Below are 13,358 nucleotides of genomic sequence, written 5' to 3' on the forward strand. Positions count from 1 at the left end.
TGTGGTAAGCCGAACCATTTTGCTAAAATGTGCAGGTCCAGGAGAAACAAGCCAGGTGAACAGAAAGGAAGAGAAACGAATGTCAGAGCTGTATCCAAAAGTGCGGAGGAAGCAAGGGATCAGGCGACAGCGAGTGGTCCGGTATTTGAGGAAGATGAAGATGAGGAAATTTTGGTTATATCTTTCACGGGAGGAAAACCAGGGAAAAAGAGGCCGCCGCCCATGAGTGATGTCTACGTCAATGGCACGCGGGTTTCTGTACTTATTGACACTGAAGCGTCTGTCAATGTCATGGATGAAACCCTTTTAAAAAAATTAGTACCTGCCACGCCACTTACGGCGACAGCTACTAAAATATATAATTATGGGGGAAGAGAGACACTTCCCCTCAAAGGAATCGTGGAAGTGGCCGTAAGCAGTGGAGATAGATCAGCAGATGCAAAGTTCTATGTCGTAGCCGGGGATCGCGGCACTTTGCTAGGGTGTCACACGGCTGAAGAGTTAGAACTGGTATTCTTTGCGCGTCAAATATATGACACTCAAGTGGAACGCCTCCTTCATGAATTCTCGCAGTTGTTTGAGGGACTAGGACGTTTGAAAGGAAAACGCATCAAGTTGCACATGGACCACAATGTGATTCCTGTGGCTCTACGACATCGTCGGGTGCCTTTTCATCTACGGCCGGTTGTTGAGGAAGAGTTGCGGTCGTTGGAAGAACAAGGAGTCATTGAAAAAGTGGATGGGCCTATGCCATGGGTATCACCGTTGGTGATCGCACCGAAACCGAAACAGCCGGGAGCGATTCGTCTATGTGTTGACATGCGCCTGCCAAACAAGGCCATCAAGAGAGAGAGGCACATAACCCCCACTATGGATGACATTATTGCGGATCTGAATGGGGCCCAGTGGTTCTCCAAGTTAGATCTTAATGCGGGGTATCATCAGTTGGAGTTGGACCCTGAAAGTAGGAACATTACTACTTTCTCGACACATGTGGGGCTAAGAAGGTACAAGAGACTGAGTTTTGGAGTGTCGTCAGCTGCTGAAGTATTTCAGAATGCGATTCGAGAAACGTTGTCCGGATTGCCAGGGGTAATTAACTTAAGCGATGATATCTTGATATACTCCAAGACGAGAGAAGAGCATCATCGTCATTTAAGGTCAACGTTGAAACGATTGATGGAAGCAGGGCTAACACTTCATAAGAAGAAATGTGCTTTCTAGCAAAACTCGGTAGAGTTTTTCGGATATGTGTTTTCAAAAGATGGTTTGCAAGTGGACCCACGGAAAGCTGATGCGATCCGTCAAGCCCCTGTTCCGCAAAATCCAACGGAAGTTCGTAGCTTTCTAGGGATGGCCACGTATTGCGGAAGGTTTATACCACAACTTGCCACCATGTCTGAACCTCTTCGACGACTCACAAAAGGGCAACACCGTTGGGACTGGACTCCGGATGCGCAACAAGCATTTATGGACATTAAAAATGCGTTGCTGGATAAAGCGACTATGGCTTATTTCAACCCCGGGAGGAAAACTGAAGTGGTGGTGGATGCGAGCCCCGTTGGGCTTGGAGCTGTGCTCTTACAAGAACAGAGGCATCAAGAGTGGGTCCCTGTTGCCTACGCTAGTAGGGCACTGTCGACAGTTGAAACCCGGTATGCGCAAATCGAGCGTGAAGCTCTAGCCATTCGCTGGGCGTGCCGCCATTTCCACCTATATTTGTATGGGCATGAGTTTCAAGTAGTGACTGACCACAAGCCGTTAGTTCCCTTGTTTGCGGGTAGTCCACGTTTGGCACCTCCGAGAATTGAACGGTGGGCTGTTCTACTTCAACCTTATAGATTCACGGTTGTATATCGGCCTGGTGTGAACAATCCTGCAGATTATCTGTCTCGACACCCGCCTCCAAAGTTGTTTGATGGTCATCAAGAACAAGATGAAGAAAACACTGAACTTTTTGTTAGCATGGTTGTGCAGTCGGCATGCCCTAATGCACTTCTCGTAACTGACATTGTGAACGCTACCCAGGAAGATGTAATGTTGAGTCACGTCAAAGAAGCGTTAAGTCACAAAAGGTGGAAATATTTTCTAGAGAAGACCCACATGTCCTGCCCTGATCAAAGAGTCGCTATGCAGAGTATTTGGAAGGTGCGTGATGAGTTATCTACTGACAATGATGGGTTGGTTCTGAGAGGAAGGCGAATTGTGCTTCCCCAATGTCTCTGGTCGAAGGTGATCGAGTTGGCTCATCAAGGGCACCAAGGAGCTGCTAAAACCAAAGCAAGACTACGGGCGAAAGTTTGGTTCCCGGGTATGGATACTCAGGTTGATGAAATGGTAGGGAGATGTCATTCCTGCATTATCACGTCAACAGAACCTTTGAGTTGCCCAGTAGTAACTGAACCGGCCACTCTGAAACCATGGGCTAAAGTGAGCATGGACTTTGGGAGTTTCCCAGATGGCAGACTGACTGCTGTTTTGATTGATTCATATACCAAGTTCCCAGTGGTAGAAGTTATAGCGTCAACGGCGTTTGAAAATGTACGACCCGTTCTACAAAAGACGTTTGCTTTGTTTGGTTTGCCTGACGAAATCCGAACTGATAATGGTCCTCCTTTCCATGGGCAAGAGTTTAGGTCATACCTTGACTGTCTGGCAATTCGTCATCGTAAGATAATGCCTTACTGGCCCCAGGCAAACGGGGACGTGGAAAGGTTCATGCGAACCTTGAACAGCGCTCTAAGGATTGGAGTAGAACAAAATGAAAATAGTGAACAATGTCTGTATCAATTCTTGAGTGCGTATCATCAAACGCCTCATAGCACCACTGGCTGTGCTCCCTCCTCTTTGATGTTCAAAGTGTCTCCACGTGATTGTATTCCTTCCGGTCCTAAGTGGAAACCTCCTGCATTGGACGTAAAAGCCACTCAGAACCGGCGAGAAGCCACCAACCAACGAGCGAGTGTCCGACGGCGAGTGAAGTATCGAGGGTTCCAAGAAGGGGATCGAGTGGTCGTGAAACATCGGCGAGGAGGAGGAAAGTTCCGAACGCCGTTTGAGCCGGACGTATGGAAAGTAATTGGCATAAAAGGGTCCATGATAACTGCAGCAAAAGGGAGACAAAGGGTAACACGAAATGTATCGCATTTTAAGAGGGCTGGTCTGAAAGAGTCGGCCAATGATGAAGGAGAGATAGAGGACTTTTCCGATGATTTACCACTACCGGCTGAGGAAAGGAAGGATGCTACAGAGCCAACAAGGATCGAGCAAACTAGACCTCGTTGTGTTCTTGAACACGGGAGTGGTAGCACCAGAAGTGCGAGGTATGACTTACGCCCTAATCCTCTGCCGAATAGTCAGCTGAGAGACTTTGTTTGTTGAACAGGGTGCAATGACCTCCAGCCATCTAATTTGGACTTTGTGAGCGACATGAAGGTTTAGGGTGCTAAGAAACAAATTTGTAGTGTTCTCAGTTATTAATTATTTGTGTTTATTCATTCAATTTTATATTGAGGGTTGTTTCGTATGAAAATGTTTTCATTATTTGTTTAAGTTCATTTTGTTTGTCCCCCCCTCCATGTGGAGTAAAACATGGGAGGGATGTAAAGAGTGAACGGAGAGCCACGCGGGCTCTCCGTGTTTCAGTAGTGTGCTCAGCGTGTCCGGGAGGGGCACAGAGCACTAAGCTATAAATAAAGGACGGAACTGTGGTGACGCAGTTCCGAGTGTGGCAGCAAAGATACTGGTCTATGTGTGGTCTTTAAACACTGCTGCGCCACGAGTACAACTAGGTGTAGTCCCTTTTTCAAGAAGAAAAGGAGAGGTAGGGCTATGAGAGGGGATTAGGATACAGCAGCAGATAGATGACCTGAACACTAGACATCAGGCACCACCAGCAGAGACAGCAAGTGGAAGCAGTAAATTGCAATCCGGGGTTGATCACCTCAGGGAAGAAGAACTATATTTTAGGCTCTTGCTATTATAATAAAGAACAGTTTAGTCAAATATACAGGTTCCCAGTCTTTAATTGTGTATTGTGCCAACACAACACAGCGGTGGCCAGTGTTCTGGGTCAGACAGAAGAGGGTTAGAGAAGGAAACAGAGGGTCCCTCTGAAGCCAGGGATCTACTCCTGCTCTTTACTTCTCTATTGTTTTCTGGGAGTAGATACCCCCACAGGTAAACAGGTGTTTAAATGAGGCACCCTCCCTAGCCTTTCTGCACATGTTATGAGATGCTCCTGAGAGACTCCTTGCTTCGCACTGCCTTCCCAGTCACACTTGTAACAAAGACCATGGCAGGACAAGAATGCATGGAAGCAGCAAAAGAACAAGAACTTCCCAGAGCCGGTCACAGAACTGAACTGCTGCAATACTCACTGACTGATTGCAACCTGGGCACACAGATGGGACAGAAAGAATTTCCGGCGGTGTGACAAGATCTTTTTTACCATAATCCTAAGGTCTCACACCAGTGGCAACTAGGAGATAGCTTGGAGCTCATTGATTGGGGTACCAAACGCTAACTCATATTCCTAGGTTTGAGACTAGTAACCTGGGATTAACTCGACTAGTTTGCCAGAGGCCTAAGCCCTGCTTCAAGGGAGAGAGCTGACTATCTGCTCCTGAGGGGCTCAAGAGGGCTCTTGCATGACGAAGACTCTGCTCTGAAGGAGAGTTGGCTGTGAAATTGTCCAGGCAAGACTAATCGACACTGCCAGTGTGACACAAACAGAAACTTGCAGTGTTGCACTAAGAATGAGGTTGCCAGAGCCGAGGTGTCCCAGTGGCATACATGACTGGACTGACACCTAAGGTTGTAGATGTCTGGGAACTCAAGAGGGAGAGTTTTGTTTGAAGTACTGGAGGACAACTAACTGCTGTCGGTGGTTGAACAGTGAAGTCAGTGCTGAGAAGACTGACACTGTAGAAAAAGACTGAACCTGCAAGGAATGTTCATTGCTGTGGCCCACGATGTGTTCCTAGCTTGTTCAGCTGAGGGTGTTTGTGACTATGCCCAGGAAGATGCCAGCAGCAAGATCTCCAGGATTGTGTACACCTCCTTCCAACTAGTACTGCCACTGCTGTGACTTCTGAGATTATGGGTGCTGGCACTTGTTGAGTGAAGCACAACCCTGTCGGCTTGGCCAGAGCAAGGACAGTAATTTCTAAATCTAGTGGGCCATTGAAAGTGTACACCACCAGGGCTGGGCCTGCTCACGCTTACATTGATGCCTGTAGGGCTTTACAAACCTTTTACCATGGACTGAAAGGCATAGAGTTATTGTCCCAGACATGGGCAGAGAAGTATATATGTGTTTGGGGTGGGGAGGGGGCTGAGGCTGTGATCTTAATACAGAGATCAAACCTGCCTAAAGTACCTCCAGTAGTCCCACTCGGATCCCCACATAAGGGCCAAGGACCACTGCACATTACCACACGTTACTGTCCCCAGAACACATTGGGTACTGTTCTAATTAGTACCCTTAACGAAACCCACTGTTTTGTTATGTGCAGTAGGTTTTATTATGTGCATTAGCATTAAATAACTATTACTTTTAAAACTTTTGTTTCAGTACTGGCTGGACCTTAATTTATTTGGTGTTACAAGATTGAGGCTCTCATTACGAGTCTGGCGGTCCTTGGACCGCCAGACTCGTGGTGGAGGTCGGACTGATGCCAAAGCAGTGGTCTCGCCTCCACATTATGACTCTGGTGAAGCTGCCACGGTCTGACCGTTGGCACAGCCAGGTTGCCACCAGTCGACAGTCTGGCGGTCTTAATCCACCAGGGCTTACGAGTCCCCTCTCTACCGGTTTATGCATGGCGATTGCATTGCCATGTAAAGGCTGGCGGAGTTATGGTGCCATGGGCCCCATGGGGGCCCCTGCACTGCCCATACACTTGGTATAGGCAGTGCAGGGGCCCCCATGGACAGCCCGTTGGGCTTTTAACTGCTCAAATTATGGGCAGTGAAAAGCACAATAGGTGCTGTCGCACCCGATGCAGCTCAGCATTGCCACCGGCTCAATTACTAGCCGGCGTCACTGTTGTGGCCTGTTTCCCACTGGCCCAGCAGAAAACTCGTAATAGGGCCAGTGGGCGGAAAACTGGAGTGGTGGTTTTCCGTCCAAAAGAGTTAGTCGGGCGGCCTCAGCCTCCTGCCAAACTCAAAATGAGGCCCTGAGTGTTCACTCTCTGGCTCCACACCACCTCCATGCTCAGCTTTGCTGTCCTGATGATCAAGTGCAAAGGGATGTATGCACTTGGTGCTCTGTTTTGGGCTCAATAGTAAGGGCACGCACCAGATTGTAACAATCTGAGCCTGGTCATAACCCATGACTGCCCTAGGACTGCTTAAACAGTTCCCATAAACCCTCTTTTGGAAAGAGTCCCTTCATTCCCATTTTTAGTATTGTACCCAGAAGCATGTTTATGTACAAACCAGTGATCCTCTTTGAGAGCATCCCTGCCTTGATGTTCGGAGGTCTGGTGTTGGTACCAATCTTTGCTGAACAATGCCTTTGTACCTTGTGGGTCAGGAAGAAGGTGATTATATATCTGTAGAATCGTAATTCGGCTTGGTCCTTGCTTGTGTTTGCGCTCTTGTTCTTCCAAGGCATTTCCATCTAAGAGCAGGAGTTCAGAGTGAGGTCACGTCTGACCCTACACAGTATGGAATGTTGAGAATGCCACACTTACTGTTCCCGGAAGTGAGATTAGACACTTCGGATTGGGTGAAGTAGGACGGGGTGGGGCGGGAAACAGGATGGTAGGAATAAATATCAGGATATGAAGTACAGGAAATGGGGACAGAGCAAGACATTGGCTGGCATTCTTCTACCCTGTAAAATATGCAGGCTGCAGAGAGGTTCGGTGTGAATGCAAGCAGGCTCAATATGAGCGCCTGTCGGGTTAACAGATGTATACATGCCAGCATTTCGACATAAGAAAGAGGGAGTTAGTGAAAAAATCAGGGACATTTATTTTCCCCGTTGACTGAAACTGAAATAGAGGCATTTTCAGGCAGGAGACAGCTAAAATAAAGGAATTTTTCACTTTTAAAATCGGGAGTAAATCACTTGAATCAGATCTGCTGACCTGTATCCAGATGATTCAATTCACCAGCCTTTTGTTTCTTGACCTGGGCTTTCTTTTAACATCCTAATAACATTCTGGGATGTGTAATCTGGGTTAATTGGACTAAGAGCATACATTATGGTGGCTTGAATTAAAAAGCTTGGGTGAGGATATGTGGTGTCCTAATGACCAGAGGTGGCTGACGCGAATATCAAAGGAAGGGGCTGGGGGATTACAGAGGAGGGGGGAATACATTAAAAGAAAAAAAGACTTACCGTTCGTCCGCCATCCTCTCCTGCAGCCTCACTCGTCCTCCTTTCCTGTTCTGGTGTCCCAGCATTTTACAATAAGCATTTAAACGACAGGCTATATAGATATGTCACTACATCATCTCCCTCCCATAAACAAAGTAACTAAGATCATAATCAAACAGTCTTACAGGCAATTTGGAAACTCTCTTTGTTGCAATAAGATTCTGTGAAGAAAAGGAAGTGGTATTAATAACATTTGTATAATTTCCAATAACACTGTTCTTCAATGACTCAGACGATTCTGAATTCACTATCCTAGAAGAAATGGTGAAAGGATCAAAAACATTAGAATCAGAATCAGAATCAGAAGTTATATGAGTTTCATTATTCCTAGAAATCTCTTTATCATTCTTAGGAATTTCTCCCTTAAAAACAATGGAATCATTCTCTAGTGCCGTACATGTCTCGTTGTGTATTTTCCTTTGTGTTTCAGGTATGAGTCATAATCTGCTTTTGTTCCACCAACCCTTACCTGTTAGAAGCACAGCATTTTTCGCAACACGCTCAATTCTCAAAGGAGGAGAGAATTGAGACATCCCTTTTCTAACTTAGAAAGATTTTCAGATGAGTACCCAATGTCCAACATCAAACTGTCTCTCACTTACCTGTTTATAAGAATCATAATACTGTTTTTGTTGGGTTTGCTTAGAGAGTAAACGCACAAGGCGAGCAGAGGCTTTGCCTACACCATCACCCTGAAGTAGGTATACTAGAGGTTTATGATCTGTGTACAGCTCAAAAGTGTTTCCCCATAGATATGTATTACATTTCTGGACGGCCCATGCACAAGCTAATGCTTCCCTTTCAATTGCTATAATTTTTCTCAGCCTCTGCGAGACTCTTCAAAACTAAATCTATAGTAATTTGTTTGCCATTAACTTTCTGACCAAATACGGCTCCTACGCCTTTCATGCTGGCGTCCACATTAATGAAACACTTTTGGAATTGAATGCAAGGACTTAAAGCTGGAACCTGGATTACTAATTTTTGTAATGGAAGAAATGGCTGATTCCACTTTTGTAGACCATGTGAATTTGGCACCTTTTTTTTGTAACTTTCTCATGAGTTGAACTGTGGTGGCATAGTTGGTAACAAAACGAGCATAGTATTCACATAAACCCAAAAACTATTTTAGAGTATTCTTGTCAGTAGGTGCTGGAGCTTTAAGTATGGCTTCTATGTTGCAGAATTTAGGTTTGATGCCTTCAGTGGAAATGAAATGACCAAGATAATCAATTTGTTGTGCTAAAAACTTGCATTTATATGGGCTGACAGTGATTCTCTATCATTGAGAATAGTGAGTACCTTTTCTAAAACAGTAAGATGTTCATCCCTGATTTTTGTGAAAATCAGAATATCCTCTTGGAATGCTTGCACATTTTGTAAATCTTTAAATAAAACATCCATTACTCTCTGAAAAACACTCGCTGCCGAGGGGAGTCCGAAAGGTAACCTTAAATACTTGTATGCTCCAAAAGGTGTAATAAATGGATTGAGCTCTTAGGACTCAGCATTCACGGTTATATGATGATATGCAGCATGTAGGTCAATAACTGAAGAATGCTTGGATTCTCCTATGTTAACTAACATTTCTTGTATCCGAGGTAATGGATGACAATCGAAAAGGATGTGATTATTAAGTGACCTAAGGTCAACACACAAGCAAAGGTCTCCTGTTCTTTTCTTTGTTAAAACAATGGGAGAAACCCATTCGGAAGATTCAGTGGGGGTTATGATTCCTTCTTTTTCCAAGTTTTCCAACAATCTTTTCAAATCATCTCGAACACTGATAGGGACTGGTCTCATTTTGTGGACAATTGGCTTGGCATTAGGCTTCAGTTTTATTTTGTGTTCAAATCCTAAAACAGTGCCTATATCAGATTTGAAAAGATTCGGAAACTTGGAAACCATAGAAGACAGTACAGACAACACTGGTATCTCTCCAAGTACAATAGGGTCATCATGTCCAGGTTTGAGATGAATTCCTAACTTGGCTAGATCCATCCAAGCTACAATATGTCTGCCATTAACTGCAACATAAATCTTGGTCCAAATACTTCTACCAAGTATATGTAAATGTGAATGAAAATAGCCAAGTAGTTCAATCTATTTGTCACCAAATGCTTTCGGACTAATGTGTGGATTTTCCAGTTTGAAGGTTGTCGGCCATAGGGAATTGAATGTACTATCAGCCATAATAGTGATTTGTGCCCCCGAATCTGCCATGGCTGGGAGAGATTTACCATCAATTATAGCTTGACAAATAGGACCCTTAATGGTGACATGTGTCTGATCATTATCAACAGTAAGAATTACATTAGTGAATTTGTTGGAACAATCTTGGATTTGGGCATCACAACTGTTTGTGAAGCCAAGAGAACTTTAAACATCAACATTATGTACTCTAATATTTGAGAATGAGGATTGAGATCAGAAAACTGCTTGGAAATTAGCAATTTTCTTGCAATTCATACACTTCTTGCCAGCAGCAGGACATGAGGGGTAGTTGCCTATGTGATTTCTTGAGCCACATCTATAGGAATTAGTTTGTCTCCTCCTCTCCTTTACATTTCTTACAGTTGCAGATATATAGTTGTGTGAAATACATGACACAGGTGAGAGTCTTTCTTGATTATTCAGAGCTTGTGTGGAAATTAAAGATCTTTCAATGCTTTTAGCAATGTCTATAACCTCTGAAAGAGATGGGTTCCTACAAGTAAACAATCTTTCCTGAATCTTCTTCAAAAAACAGTTGAAAACAAATTGAACCCTGCTGTACGTATCTACAGATAGTGGCACAGGACAACAGGGAAGCTGGGAGGACTGCTGTGTGACAGGGAGAGGGCAGGCCCAGGGAACCGACTCTCCAGGAGGCACTCACCACGATCCTGGAAGCATACCAACATTCCCAGAATACGCTGGGCCAGATACTGGACAAGTTGCAGGAGAACATGCAACTGCAGGAGGGACAATACCTGCGTATCAGGGAAGACTTGAAGGACATCAGCACCACCCTGGTCTCCATTGCAGGGGTGCTGACAGACATGGCCCACACTATGAGGGAGGCAGTGGCACCCCACTGTGCCTCCGCCACTAGCCAAACCAATGAACAGCCCTCCACCTCCGCTGCTGCTAGTGGACCGGAGGCCCCGCCACAGGACCAACAGGCCACCAGCACCCCTCCCCCTGCAGAGGGAAAACCACCCTGCAAACGTTCTCTGTGATCCAGGCAGAAGCCAGAGACTATTACTAAGAACCCCGCCAGGAAATACGACTTTCCTGATTGTCAACCTTGTGTCCCACTTTGTCACCCTGTCCACCTTGAACTGCCATTGCTCCCCTTCCTATGCCCCTTTGGACAATGCACCTGTGATACAAATAGACTGGACTCTAACCTGGACTTTCCTCCATGGAGTATGGGTATGTCAAATGATTAAACTATGTATACGTTAAACAAGGTTTAAACATTGAAAAACAAATGTACAGTAATGTATACATAGGAATAACCTGTAGTTGGCTGCAGTCAACACACCAGGAGTGATAGTGAGGCACAAATATCTGCAAATAGAGATGCCAAAGGGTACAGTGAGTGGCCATAGAAGTGGGAAACCAGCCTGCCAGTGACAATGTCAAACACAAAACTGTTGATTAAATGTGAAGTTACACTGTCTTACCTGTGTGTCATTGGAAGTATTGACAAATTATTGCACTTCTGTTGTCCTCATCCTCTGCCTCCTCATCTTCACTGTCCACAGGGTCCACTGCTGCCACACGGCCATCTCCAGCTTCATCCTCCTGCAGAAAAGGCACCTGGTGACATAAGGCAAGGTTGTGCAACATACAGCATGCCACGATGATCTGGCAGACCTTCTTGGGTGAGTAGTACAGAGATCCACCTGTTAGATAGAGGCAAGGAAACCTGGCCTTCAGGAGGCCAAAGGTCCTCTCTGTACATCTTCTTGTTCACCCATGTGCCTCATTGTAACGTTCCTCTGCCCTTGTCCTGGGATTCCTCACAGGGCTCAGTAGCCATGAGAGGTTGGGGTAACCAGAGTCACCTGCAAATATCGATGGACAACTGTTAGTCACACTCCAACCCTTCGGGCCCACACCATACACATACACAAACATATGCTGGGTGGGAACCAGGGCTCAGCTATTAGCCACACCCTGTAACTCTGGAGCTGAGCCATCACATATGGGATGCTGCTATTCCTTAGGGTAAAGGCATCATGCACAGACCCAGGATATTCTGCATTGATGTGGGAGATGTACTGGTCTGCCAGGCACACCATCTGCACATTCATGTAGTGAAAGCTCTTTTGATTTCTGAACACCTGTTCATTTTGCTGGGGGGTACAAATGCAATATGTATACCATCAATTGCACCAATGATGTTGGGGATATGTCCAACTGCATAGCTTTCACTGTTGCCAAATCCTCCACCTGGGGAAAAACGATGTAGCTGCGCATGTGGTTAATCAGGGAAGACAACACTCTGGTCAGCACTGTTGAGAATATTGGCTGAGACAATCCTGCTGCCAAGCCCACTTTCACTTGGAAGGAGCCAGTTGCCAGGAAATGGAGCACTGATAGCACTTGCACAAGAGGGGGGATCCTGGTGGGGTGACGGATAGCAGAGATTAGGTCAGGCTCCAGTTGGACACACAGCTCTGTGATTGTGGCCTTGTCCAGTCTATAGGTGAGGATAATGTGCCTGTCCTCCATTGTTGCCAAGTCCACCGGGGGTCTGTACACAGGGGGATGTCTCCACCTCCTATTTAACCGCAGCGGTTGCAATCTATGGGGCAAAATGGTGAGCAGCTGGTCAGTATCTTTTATTTTCAACCATTACACTTCAATGCTTGTTGTGATTGTAACAGTATTTTGTTGGAGAGGTCCAAATTGTGCATATGTATACTGTGACGCAGTTAGAAGCCATGGCCATCACCCCCCCGAAATGGCGTCCGCCTGTCCTGTTTTGAGGGCCAGGTGGAAATGAGGTAATTTCACTGACGTTGTGCGCTGTTGCGGGAGGTGGTCCAAAACAGCTGGGCAACTCCTCATTGGTTAACATTGGGCCCTATGGGGTACAGTGGCCAATGGTGATGTATGCCGGCGGTGACGTCACCGCCATTTTCTATCTGTTCACTCACTTGCTACCTGACCTTCAACAGGAGAGGACCTACACTGCATGTGTAGCTGTGACCTGTGTCTGGAACTGACCATGGCTCGTGTCACTGGGGAAAGGGCCCCTGCCTTCCCCTTGGCAGAGTTGGGGAGACTGGTGGATAGGGTCCTACCCCAGTACCGATTGCTGTATGGGCCTCCAGACCAACAGGTGAGTACACCATGAGTACGATGCATGGTGCGTGAATGCATGGAGTGCTGTGTGTGAAGGCCTCATGTAGCGGGTTTGTGGTGGATGGGCCCTGGGCAGCGTGCAGCATGTATGGTGGGCCATGTCTGCGGTAATGGGGATGGGAAGGGGCATGGTGGGTCATGAGTGCAACAGGCAGGACGGTCGGACTCATACTTCCCTGTGTCCATTTTCCTGCAGGTCAGCGCCCATCAGAAAAAGGGTATATGGTGTGCCATCGCCAAGGAGGTGAGGGCCCTGAGGGTCTACGGCAGACGGAGCACCCACTTTCGGAAACAGTGGGAGGACCTGGGACACTGGGCACTGAATACGGTGGAGGCCCATCTGGTGATGGCCTCCCAATGAGGAAGGGGTGCCCGTCGAACCCTGACCCCCCTGATGGCCCGCATACTGGCTGTGGCCTATTCGGAGCTGGATGGGCGCTTGGGGCATCACAGCAGTCACAAGGGGGTGAGTACAGTGCCCCAATATACAACTTGCACATGTTGGGGTGGTATCCAAGTGGGGGATGTGGGCCTGTGGGTGCCCCTAGGCCAGGCCTGACGTTTCTGAGTAGGTCCCATGTTGGGCAGGGTTCTGATGTAAAAT

The sequence above is a fragment of the Pleurodeles waltl genome, chromosome 6, assembly GCF_031143425.1.
Source record: "Pleurodeles waltl isolate 20211129_DDA chromosome 6, aPleWal1.hap1.20221129, whole genome shotgun sequence".
Classification (NCBI taxonomy): Eukaryota; Metazoa; Chordata; class Amphibia; order Caudata; family Salamandridae; genus Pleurodeles; species Pleurodeles waltl.